Genomic DNA, 12,834 nt, shown 5'->3' with positions numbered 1-12,834 from the left:
GCAGTACCAGTCTATGCTGACTAGTTCAAATGTGACAAGATGATCATCTCTAAGAATTGTGAATACTGTAAACATCTCCTAGCCACTTTTGTATTACACTATATATAGTACAAATATCCATCTGAGATCACATGGTCTGTTCTTTCAGCATGATAGATGAGCCTTGTCTGCAATTAAAAAAAATCGCTAAACATTGAGCAACTTGCCTAATAGAGTTCCATGATCATAGATAAACAAGTTATCTTCCAAAATACATACCTATCAGAGGAAAGCAGGGAAAGCACGAGAAGCAATAGAGAACTAAAAAGGTTAAATTTTAAACACACATTCAGAATTATTTTTGATATCTACTATACTGCAGAGTCCGATAGTCTTGTAGTTTTCAGAAGGAATCCAATTTGAGATTTTGATATGAATTTTGAAAAACTATTCTGAGCAGGAAAAACATTGTCTATTTATAGCTGAAGAAACTATCAGTTGTTACCGGGTACAGCTCTGTATCCTCAAACTAAGTGACACAGCCAAATAAAACAAACACAAACAAATGACACCCAGGCCCGATTTTGTCTGGAGTCTTAAGAGCTCAAGACAATCTTGAAGAGCACTTCAGGATCCTAAAAGAAGGCTAAAAGTTTCATTATCTGTCTGACTCTCAGGAGGCTTTGAAAAATGTGTGCACTGTGGATTGACTTTATGATCTAATACTAGTCAGTCGGTGAATGAAATATATTACAACTAAGAGTTTGGCTTGCTGTTGAAAGTTTCTTGAGTGAAATGGAGGATAATCCAAGTCACAGGCAAGTTACACGTAAGATACATTCACAGTAAAACTGGAAAGTCATTCTGCACATAAAAATCTGATTCTCTGACAGTTTTGAGTGCTTGGTTGTTTCTCCTCACTGCACTTTCCTATCTTATCTATATTTTGTTAGAGGGCAGATGAAATGTGGTTACAGAAATAGCTCCTGCTTCCATGTAGCCACCACTACTCCCTCCAGAGAAACATGACACAAAGTGTGGCAGCTGTCCAAAGATGGTTGGATCAAAACTTTTAGTATTGTAGGGGCACAACAAAAAAGTCTTGCCCGTATATTTGCCATGTGGCTCATCACTTGCAAGTGATAAAACACACCAGCCCCCTCCCCCAACATAGTATCTATGCACTAGATTGACAAAATCAAATACAGATTCTAAATTTTAAATGGATTTACAGTGCTATTATAGAAGAACAGACTTCTGCCCTGCCCCCCCTCTCCTCCCCCCCATTAAAGGAAGTGGAACTCTCCCCTAGAGTTGGCACTATAATTAAGGCTAAGATTTTGTCACAGATATTTTTAGTAGAAGTCATGGACAGGTCATGGGCAATAACCAAAAATTCATGGAAGCTCATGACCTGTCCCTGACCTTTACTAAAAGCATCCATGACAAAATAGGGAGGAAGGAGGGTCCAGCATCTGCAGCAGCTGAGAGCTCTGGGATCTCCCCCGCTGCCTGCAGCAGCTGGGCACTCCAGTAGGCCCCCTGCCCAGGAAGCTGCGGGGTCCCCCCTCAGATGCTTGCAGATCTGGGGTCCTCCTACTGACCTCCATGACATAATCATAGCCTTAACTATAATTGCAAATTTACCAGCATATAAAAAGTGACAAATTCCCTTTTAACATTCAAGTTCCGGTCACCCAGATGGCTCTCTCATTTGCAGCCAACCTATTCCTCTAAAGGTAATGGAGAAAACAACCTGAAATAGACAAAAATACATTCGCTCACTAGCGCCAACTATCGAAAAAGTACATGGACCAAGTCTGGAATATTAGCAGAGTTTCTGAATTTCAGTTTTGAAGCTGGGCATGGGAAACTTACTAGTTTTGCCATAAAACCATAATTTTAGGTACATTTATAGCCCCTAATTCTTTTGAAAACCCAAATATTTTGTGACTTGCACTGAGTTGCCTAGAAATCAGCACTCACTCGTTCAGTTCCACACTACCTGCCACATTCCAGGACCAGCAGATGGAATGACATCCTGTTTGAGCAGGAACCAAATGAGTCAATACCTTTCTCAGCACAAAATGCAAGTGCCACTTGCCAAGATATCGGATAGTGTGCTCCTGGCATTCCCAAAGCTGAAGCCAAAAACTAAGCTTAAAGTGTAAAAACTGACCATTGAAATCTGCAAGAAAGAGGGGCGGGGGCAGGGTCTACTCATGAAATGTGGCTAGTTTCCAAAAGATTCATTTTATTTCCCCATTTATCACTGTAGTGGATGAGAAGAGTTTTCAGAAGCCATTTGAAATTGATCTGAATCCACCTCTCTTAAAAAGGAGTCCTGAGTAACCTACTACCTGTTATACCAATATCCCTAGAAGGGTCTTAAGAGAGCAGAGCAAGCCGGCAGGAACATGTAAACTGCAGCTGAATCAGAATTTAGTCAATTGTCTCCCCACTTCTCCAAGAGCCTGCTGAAGGTGTGTTTGCAGCCCTTCTCTTATAGGCTCAGAATTTAAGGTCAGAAGGAACCATCATGATAATCTGACCTCCTGCACATTGCAGGCCACAGAACCTCACCCACCCACTCTTGTAATAGACCCCTAGCCTCTGGCTGAGTTACTGAAGTCCTCAATTTGTGGTTTATTAAGGGAAGGGTTTGTGGCAGAGTATCATGGCTCTTCAATGGATTCACAGGCAGTAATTTTTCTGCTGTGTACATAACAAGGTGACTGCCCACAGCTTGGGGTCGGGTAAGACTGGTAGAAAAACAAAAGGAAACACTAGAAACTCCAGATCCTTTCGGTATTACTAAGTTTCCTTTGTGTAGGCAATTAGACATACAGTCCCATTTGTCCAGCTGGCCTAACACTGCCCCAAACTAAAGACTCCCTTTTGGGAGGATGACCACACAACCCTAAATCCCCCTGTGTCAGAGGAGCTAAAGAGGAGAGCATGACCTGTCCCTTCCCCCAAGTCCATTTCCTTTCTCATTTGGAGAGGAAGCCCCACTGCTCCCCAGAAGCAATTCCCTCTACAGATAAGTTTCCTGTCCACAAGGCACAGATGGCTCCACCGTTCATCTAATGGCCCACAGCTGTCACTCCTGCAAGCTATACTTCAGGCAGCCTCCACAAGCCAGCTTTTCCTCCCCAGCCCAGTGAAGGGGTTTAACCCCTTCCTGGTTGAGCCCAGAATGAGGTTCATACACCCTGCCACAGAATCACAAGCCCTGAATTAGTTTGCCAACATGCATTTCATAGATACCAGTTATACACAGAGTTTTCTAGAGTGCTATATGTCTATAGTACAATTGTCTATTTCGGTACTCTTAGAAATATGATTACTCTGTATCTTTGGATTCTCTCTCCATCACACGTAACCCAAATTAATTCAGAATCTATCCTTTTGCATTCTGCAGTAGAGTACTGATCTTAAGAATCTGCTGAAAATCAGATAATTATTATTGCCAGAGACAGCACAAGGCCTTCAACATTTTACAAGGCTAAAAAAAGTTACTATAAATTTAACAGTCTTTTCAAGATGAAAGTATAATCCTTCCAAAACTGCAGACAACAGATGACTCAACCATCTGGCCAATTCCATTAAAATTCTGTCTTGTAAATATAAATATGATGTAATGTACTGTGATCCCAGGAGAAAGGAAAGGTGTTAGACGTATGTGACCTGCACAAGTGTTCCCTGAATCCATCTGGCTAGCTATTTTGAAAAAGATAATACTCAGATAAGCAGATTTTTTTTTAAAAAGTCCAAGATAAACATTTTTAAGACTATTCTTGGAAAACAAATGCAACGAAAATAAGGTTGTGATGGGCTGGGTCACAGAAACTCCCTCAAGACTCTCACTAGATATGCTGGGATACCACTCAGAACAGACTCCCACCCCACACCCCGGCCAGAGAAGGCTTCCCTGCACTCCCGTCTTGCTGAGTTAGACACTCCAGTCAGCTACAGTACAGACCAAGAGGTTGGGCCACGCCCCCCTGCAGTTCACAGACACTAAGATTCCCTTAGCCCAGGGGTTTCTCAGTTAACAGAGACTTTCCCAGCACCCAGTATTCAGTCTTTCTGGGAGACTAAAGCCCAAATGAATCCGTTTTACTCTGTATAAAGCTTATATAGGGTAAACACATAAATTGTCCGCCCTCTATAACACTGATAGAGAGATGCACAGCTGTTTGCTCCCCCAGGTGTTAATTACTTATTCTGGGTCAATTAATAAGCAAAAGTGATTTTATTAAGTATAAAAAGTAGGATTTAAGTGGTTCCAAGTAATAACTGACAGAACAAAGTAAGTTACCAAGCAAAATAAAGCAAAACACGCAAGTCTAAACCAAATACATTGAGAAACTGCATACAGGTAAATTTCACCCTTAGAGATGTTCCAATAAGCTTCTTTCACAGACTGGACTCCTTCTTAGTTTGAGTTCAGCAATCATTCACACCCCCGTAGTTACTGTCCTTTGTTCTAGTTTCTTTTAGGCATCTCTTGGGGGTGGAGAGGCCATCTCTTAAGCCAGCTGAAGACAAAATGGGGAGGCTTCTAGGGCTTTTTCTATTTTCTCTCTTGTGGGTGAAAACCCCTTTGTTCTTCTGTGCAAAGTCACAGCAACAAGATGGAGTTTGTAGCCACCTGGGCAAGTCCCACATCTATAAGGGATAGCTCAGTGGTTTGAGCATTGGCCTGCTAAACCCAGGGTTGTGAGTTCAATCCTTGAGGGGGCCATTTAGGGATCTAAGGCAAAAAAAAAATTGGGGATTGTGCCTGCTTTGAGCAGGGGGTTGGACTAGATGATCTCCTGAGGTCCCTTCCAACTCTGATAGTCTATGAATGATTCAGCTTTTTGCAGGCCTGACGCCATTGCATGTTAGTTTGAACATTCCCAGGAAAGCTCAGATATTGACTGGTGTCTCCCAAAGTCCATTGTCAGTTAAGTATTTCTTGATTGGGCACTTACTGAGAATAGTCCTTTCAAGAAGCTAACCAAATGCTTCACTGAGGCTACTTTAGAATCAAACACACAGATACAAGTACATAGCTAATATTCATAACTTAAAATACAAAAATGATACAACCCTATGCATACCATGGGAATCTATAAGATTTGCATGTCAAGGGAAGTTTTTTTTAAAAAAAAAGATTTTAAATAAAAATATTAGATGAAGAGAGAGAATTGGCTTTTATTGTAAGGAGAGTGATCACTTTAGATAAGCTATTACCAGCAGGAGAGTGGGGTGGGGGGGGAGAGAAAACCTTTTGTAGTGATAAACACCCATTTTTTCATGGATTTGTGTGTATAAAAAGATCTTCTATACTTTCCACAGTATGCATCCGATGAAGTGAGCTGTAGCTCACGAAAGCTTATGCTCAAATAAATTGGTTAGTCTCTAAGGTGCCACAAGTACTCCTTTTCTTTTTGCAAATACAGACTAACACGGCTGTTACTCTGAAATATGTAAAAAGTTCAGCAAATTGAAATTCAGTACTGTGAAAATAAAAGAATACATTTCCCCCTAATACTACAAGTCCCATTTCAGTTTTAAAATTAATTAATATAAAATATTCTATTCTAGCCAAGTGTATAGTAAAATATACACTAGAATCACATCTATTAAAAGTGAACGTTTTTAAACAGGTAAAATATCTTATAAAAAATTTCAAATGTATTTTACAACACAGTCTTTAAAAAAATCAAATATTTGAAGAGAGTCGCTAATTAACTGGAATTAAGGGTGGAAAAACCCAGTTATTCTGATAAAGATGCAAGTCTTGACTTTAATAGATACTGGTGTAGCTGATTATCAGCTCTTACAGAAGGAAGCTGTGGTAAGAATCTCTTATCCCAGAGTCTAGATAAGGAAATAAGTATTAATTTACTTAATTCTGGGTACTCAACACTTTTGAAAGTTAGGCCTCTTACCCCATGTCTACACTGCAAGGTAAGCCCAGGGTTAGTGGGACTCCAGTCAGATGAGCTATGTTAGTGAACCCTGGGCTTGAGCATTAAGACTTTTCTAAACCATGCTCAAACGTAGGGCTCTGGCATTCACAATGAAGTGTGCAGACCTGAGACAAAGTGGATTGCAGATTGTTGTGATAGAGAGGATTAAAGGAAGGTGTCCCATGGAATTGTGGGATACTTTCTGCTGACTCTTGGGATCAGAGTCAAGCAGGGCTATATCTACACACTGCAAAGCAATAGGGTTTGGACCCTGGGTCCCAACTTGACTCAAGCTCAGACCCCCCAACCCTGCAGGATCCTGGGCACAGGCGGTAGGTATAATAGGCCAGGGAAGGCTAAGCCTTCCCTGGCGCTGCTCCCAACCCACCACCGGACGCCTGGGCCACAGTGGCCCTGGCCCTTCCCCGAGACCCTCACCACCTCGTCCACTCCACACTCCCCTCTCTCCCCATGATGCCCTCGCTGCTTGCTGCGTCCCTCTTCCTCGGGACGGGGGGAGAGAATGAAGAGGATGTGGAGAGCCAGCGGCCGGCGGACTGAGGTGGCTTGCCCAGGCACTGGGAGGCTGGTGATTTGGCCCGGTACCGGGGGCAGCTCAGTCCGACTGGGGGCGGCTCGACCCGGCCTGGCACTTGGGGAGGCTAATGGCTTGGCCTGGTGCTTGGGGCGGTGGTGGCATCTTGGCCCGATGTGGCTGGGGCGGGTGGGCCAAGGCTCCTCTCCTGTTGCAGGGTCCCCTTAGGCGTCTCCTTTTATGGGTGGGGGGGCTTCAGGGCTCTGGCGTGCAGAGGTGGGGCCAGCAGGCCAGCCTCCCCAAAGAGGGGTTTCACCTATTGTCCATGGTCCTGGGACCCTGGGTCCAAACCCTAGAGTAGCACAGTTGCAGTGTTGATGCAAGGGGGGTTAGGCTCGAGCCCAGGCTCGAGCGTGGGCTTATGTTGCAGGGTAAATATACTCTGCTCCTGAGGGAAGTGTGTGCCAAAAAATTAAAAATTCTGCACACAGTATTTTAAAATTCTGCAAAATCTTCATATTTTATTGGTCAATAAATAAACATGGCAGTGGGGAGCACAGGCTACTGGCTGCATAGAGGTGGGAGATCAACCTGCAGCGACCCCCTCCTCCCAGGACATGGACTTGGTGATGAGGCTGCACCCAACCCTGACCCGGTGCAAGGGCCAGGCCTCCCCAGAAACACTGGGCCCTGCCTCTCCCTGCCAGGCACACTAGGTGTGGGCAGACAGGCTCAGCCCAGCAGGACCCAAGTATGGAGGGGCTTAGTGTGGGGGGAACCTGGTGTGGGGTGAGAGGGTTCTGTGTGGGGCAATCTGGGTGCAGGTGGCTTGGGGGGGGCGGGTGTAGGGGGGAGCTGGATGCATAGTGGCTTGTTGAGGTACTTGGGTGCAGGGGTAATGGTACTCTGCATGGGGGTCCAGGTGAAGGTGATTGGGACTCAGCAGGGGGTCTGGATGCAGGGGAAGTGGGGGTTCGAATGCAGGGGTCTCAGCAGGGAGAGTGGTCTGGGTGCAGGGGTCCAGATGCAGAGGGTTGGGGCTCAGCAGGAAGGGTCTGGCTTGGGGGGTGGGGTGCAAGAGGTCTGGACATAGGGGCGTTGGGCAGATGGGGGAGCAGCTCCCTGTACAGTAACCCCTCCTCCCACGGCAGAGGAGCAATGGGGCACGATGTGGGGTTGGGGGGGGGGGGGAAGATGTGGCACTTGTTGCAGCCGCTCCTTAAAAGGGAAAATCCATCCTCCCCCAACTCCAGTCCAGCCGGGACTAGCAGCTGAGCCTGGTGTGGGGTAGAAGTCACCGGCCAGGGCACCCCCCAGCCTCTCCCAGGGATTTACCTCTCCACCCGCTGCTCCAGGCACCCTAAATGACACTCGCCCTGCTGGGGAGGGGCACACGACTGCTCTTGCAGGAAAGCAAAGAAATCAGCAGGGGACACGAATTATGTACACACGCAGTGGTGCGGAATTCCCTCAGGACTAATACCCTTATCCACATGCCTGGATGAAGGAGCCTCCTTTTCAAAAATTTTGGCTAGACTGTTCTAAGTTATTTTTAGCCCATGAAGTACCAGCTACAAGATGTCCATTTTTGTTATGCTTCTTTAAAACATTCTTTTACGTTCAGAAACCAGGGGCTTTGATTTGGGGGGGAAAAATCCACAGTTAACATCATAACAGCCTTGCAATTAGTTCAGAAAAGCCCATTTTGCGAAATTTTGGCCTTGCATCCTTATTTGCGCAGACTAACAAATGTTATGCAAGTGACGTTTCCAACAGCCTATTACTTTAGGATACAAAAGCAATGATGATGTTATTGTTAGTGGCATACTTACTCGAGTAATATTATACAGTTATGCTGAAGAATATGGAAACCAAGTCCTCTACAACTTCCCTCAATGAGTTTCAATCTACTTGAAAAGCAAAGAACTCCTGAGCATCTATAGAGAACCTATGATGTTCTGACGATTGCACACTGGAAACAGTTTTATCACAGGTTTTAGAGTCGCTGCCATGTTCGTCTGTATCTGCAAAAAGAACAGGAGTACTTGTGGCACCTTAGAGACTAACAAATTTATTAGAGCATAATCTTTATTAGAGTTTTATCACAAGAGAAGATAAACTTTTGGCTCGTGCTTCACAAAGACATTGTAAATTAAACCTCTGAGCTACAACTTTGTGCTTTGTATTCTGTCATTGACACAATACATTGCCTGAGGCTGCTGACTGCCTGCCCAGTCACTGAAGTGGTTTTACTATGTCCCTCTTGCAAAACTCCTCCATTAGGTCAGTTTCCTACAGGCCTCCTCCTCTGGACTGTAGGAGCTTGCATACTAATCTGCTGCCGAGTGGAATAGTGCAGAGGGCATTCCAGAATGTAAACACTAGGCCGAGGCGAGGTGTCATTAACAGCATTGTAAGGTCACCTGCAACCTTTGAGTTGTATTTAAAACAGCTGTTAGTTTTATTTGCAAACATTGGTCATTTTAAGTTACAACCACAATCTGGGGAAGTATATATGGTATGCAGGATGGCACTACTCAAATTCCATTTATCAGAATGGAAGCAACACACTAACTAGAGAAAGAATATTATTTGATTTTGAACACACTGGAAGTTTTAGATGACTAGAGAGAGTCAACAATTGTTAATTTGCTGTATTCTTACCTTTACTTTAGAACGCATCATTAATTTCTATGCCTTTGAAAACAAACAGTTAATGTCAAACAGGAAATCTGAAATGAAAAGTGGAGGATAGCCAGTCTCACTGAGCTTTATCAGTGAGCTCCATACATCCTGACACAGTATACAAGGCTCTACGTTACTGGAAGCACTAGCTATGCTGCTGCTATTTTGAGAGGCCTTACAGATATCAATATAGGAAACAATTTTGAATATTTATTTTCAGTCAGAAATAAAATAAATTAACAGAGTAGGGGGTTGCTATTTATGAGTCATAGCTTGACCTCTATATGTAATTAAAAACCCTCCTTGTGTTTACAATAGCTAGGTTTTATAGATATGGTGCAATATGTCACATTAATTTTTTTTTTAACAATTAATATTTTAGTCTCATAATAGTGATGAAAACCCAAGATGATGAAACCTAAAGCATTCTATTCATGTTTAGTTGGCTGTATGTGCACCCCCTTCTCTAGTTGGTGGGAGGAGAATCACTGGAGAGACAAGAAAAGAAAAGATTTGTTCCCTGCTTCACGGGCTGAGCATTCTTCTTCTTGAACGCCCTCAGTCCCTTCTGGCCCAGGAAGCTTGGGACTGAACTCTGATCCCTTTTATAGGAACTATAAAGCCAATCTCACATGGACTATTTTTAGATTTAAATAATGAATTGGTCAGTGAGCAGAGAGCTAATTACTTGTGTCTAATTACAAACAGTGCATTGCTTCCATTACACTGGTGTAGTTGCTACTGACACATTTATTTTAGACAGAGCTATTGAGTTATACAAGTGACAGCCTGGTTTCCTAGGTGATTGTTCCCAGCCAGCTCTGGCAGAACTCACAAGATATATATTTTATCCCACGTGATACTTCCTTCAGTTTGATATAGTCAAGTTCTGTGTGTTTCAGCAGAGCAGACAGCTGCAGAGAACAATGGCCACAGCAGCAACACTACCAGCGCCACCTTCCAAGGCATCTCGTATTTCAGCATGTGCTCGAATCGTAGAAGTGTAGGGCTGGGAGGGACCTTGAGAAGTCACCAAGTCCAGCCCCTGGCACTTCAGCAGGACCAAGTAAATCCAGACCATCTATGATAAAAGTGGGTGGCACAAACACCTAAAGGCCTCCAGTGCCAGGGATTCCACAACCTCCGTGGGAAGTCTATTCCAGAACTTATCCACTCTTAGTTAGAAAGGGTTTTTCCTAATATCTCATCTAAATCTCCCTTGTTACAGATTAAGCCAATTACTTCTTGTCTGGTCTTCGTTGGACATGGAAAACAATTGATCATTGTCCTCTTTACAACAGTCCTTAATATATTTGAACATTTACCAGGTCCCCCTCAGTCTTCTTTGCTCAAGACTAAGCATGCCCAGTTTTTTTAAAATCTTTCTTCATAGGTCAGGTTTTCTAAACCTTTTATTTTTCTTGTTGTGGTGCAAGGGGAAAAATAAGAGTGCCCAGATCTTAGAACTACAGAAAGAAGCATAACAACTGAATTCCAAAATCTGTTTGCAGTGTTCTTGTAGCCTTGTTGGTCCCAGGATATGAAAGAGACAAGGTAGGTGAGCTAATGTCTTTTATTGGACCACATCTAAGGATATTTTTGGTTGGGTGTGGTGATGCTATATGGATTGTAAAAGGAAACCTTAGGCACAAATGCTTCCAGTTGAAGCAAATCCCAGTCTTTTGTGTGGTTTAATGGTTAACAAACATTGGGACGGGGATATATGTTGAAATTACTATGAATGCTCATTTTAGAAAGGGGAATACAGCGAACTAAATTTGATGCGGTCCTTGCAAAATGGACCTTGAAAGCAACTCAGGTTTTTATTTAGGAATAATATGCGGTGCCCTGAAGTACAAGTGGCAGGATGCCTCTAACAGAAATACAAAGTACGACAATAAATTCAATATTGACACATGCTTCAATCTACCTTTATGGACAGTATTTTAGAAAGTTTCTCTTCATGGTGCAGAGGAAGGGATAGTTTCCTTGTACAACGAGAGGTAGCAAAACTATTTTTATTAAGCAGTCTGAAAGTGCAGTTCTTAACAGGGACAGGTAGGGGAAGAGGAGCTTGTATACTGAAGCTATAAAAAGCACTTGCATGCACACATTTGTTGGTTAGATGTGACTATTTAAAACTGCAATGGATAGTGAGTACAAATCCCATTAGGTATTAGTGTACGTAAATTCCTGCAAGTTTCTTTCAAAGTTGCAGATCAATAACCAGCACTCGTCAGGCTACCAAAAACAAAACTTCTATATCTTCTGAACAGGGATATGCCCCTGACTACACAGAGTGCTGGGGTAGCATCATGCCACACTCCAAGATTCTGAGAGTCGGGGGACATGCACTGGTTCTACTGCCCCCTACTCCCACAAAACATCGTTCTGAATGCAATGGTACCTAAGCAAAGCCACCTCTGTGACACTAAGCCAGAAAGGGTTAAGCAACTAGTAGGCTACATGACCCAAATTCAATTTCTAGAGACATTAAAAAGCATGTAAATGGTAATTAGGGTCATTCCATGTTAGATAAACTAGAGCAATGAAATGTAGACTTGTATTGTTAGTGAACTGGAAGAAGAGAGTGATTGGAATTTGTCTGTTTACCTATATCTTGTTAGAGGTTAACAATGTAACCAAACTGTTCCTGTCTGTTACTATATTCTATTGATTCAAAGATCAAAAGGGGATATTGACATTAAGATGGAACTTGGGTGTAGTACTATCATTTACTACAAACATCAAAAAGAAATATAGAATCATAGAAGATGAGGGTTAGAAGAGACCTCAGGTGGTCAACTAGTCCAACACCCTACTCAAAGCAGGACCAACACCAACTAAATCATCCCAGCCAGGGCTTTGTCAAGCCAGGCCTTAAAAACCTCTAAGGACGGAGATTCCACCATCTCCCTAGGGAACCCATTGCAGTGCTTCACCACCTTCCTAGTGAAACAGTGTTTCCTAATATCCAACCTAGACCTCCCCCACTGCAGCTTGAGACCATTGCTCCTTGTTCTGTCATCTGCCACCACTGAAAACAGCCGAGGTCCATCCTCTTTGGAACCCCCCTTCAGGTAGTTGAAGGCTGCTATCAAATCCCCCCTCACTCTTCTCTTCTGCAGACTAAACAAGGCAAGACAACTGTCTATGAACTGCTTAATGAATATTACCTTATGCTGATGAATGCAACTAGTTACCTGTGCATACATAGGAAATAGGAGGTTTTACTTCAGAGCCACAATGCTTCACCAAAGGAATGCCTGCTGTCAAGAGGCTGCCAGAGAACTATAAAAACTCTTGTGCCCTGATCCTGTATCTCAGATCTGCTTAAGCTTCATTAGGGGAACTTTGAGTCGCAAGACTGAAGTCTCCAGCTCCTGTTTGGATCACCCTGATATTGTACATTGGTCTATAACCTATGGAACTAATTCTGGAAGAACTATCTGCAACTCTAAAGCTCACCATCTCTACCGTGAAACTGACCTAAAAACTCTATGTTTGTTTGTATAATGATCTTTCAATCTATACTCTCTTTTCAAATAAATTTTAGTTTAGTTAATAAGAATTGGCTGTGTGTATTTGGGTAAGATCTGAAATATTCATTGACCTGATGGGTAATATGTCTGATCTGCTGGGACTGGTGGAACTTTTAATACGATGAAC

At 43.2% G+C, this 12,834-nt stretch overlaps 1 protein-coding gene across 5 annotated transcripts in view; it reads right to left on the bottom strand.

Annotated features, from left to right (window-relative positions):
- The window catches only part of RAI14 (retinoic acid induced 14), a 123,124-nt gene that overhangs the window by 68,009 nt on the left and 42,281 nt on the right, over window positions 1-12,834 (bottom strand). The gene's annotated exons all lie outside the window — the stretch shown is intronic.

Source organism: Natator depressus, chromosome 5, assembly GCF_965152275.1.
Source record: "Natator depressus isolate rNatDep1 chromosome 5, rNatDep2.hap1, whole genome shotgun sequence".
Lineage (NCBI taxonomy): Eukaryota > Metazoa > Chordata > Testudines > Cheloniidae > Natator > Natator depressus.
The sequence above is the reverse complement of the archived record's forward strand: the minus strand, read 5'-3'. Positions and strand labels throughout refer to the sequence as shown.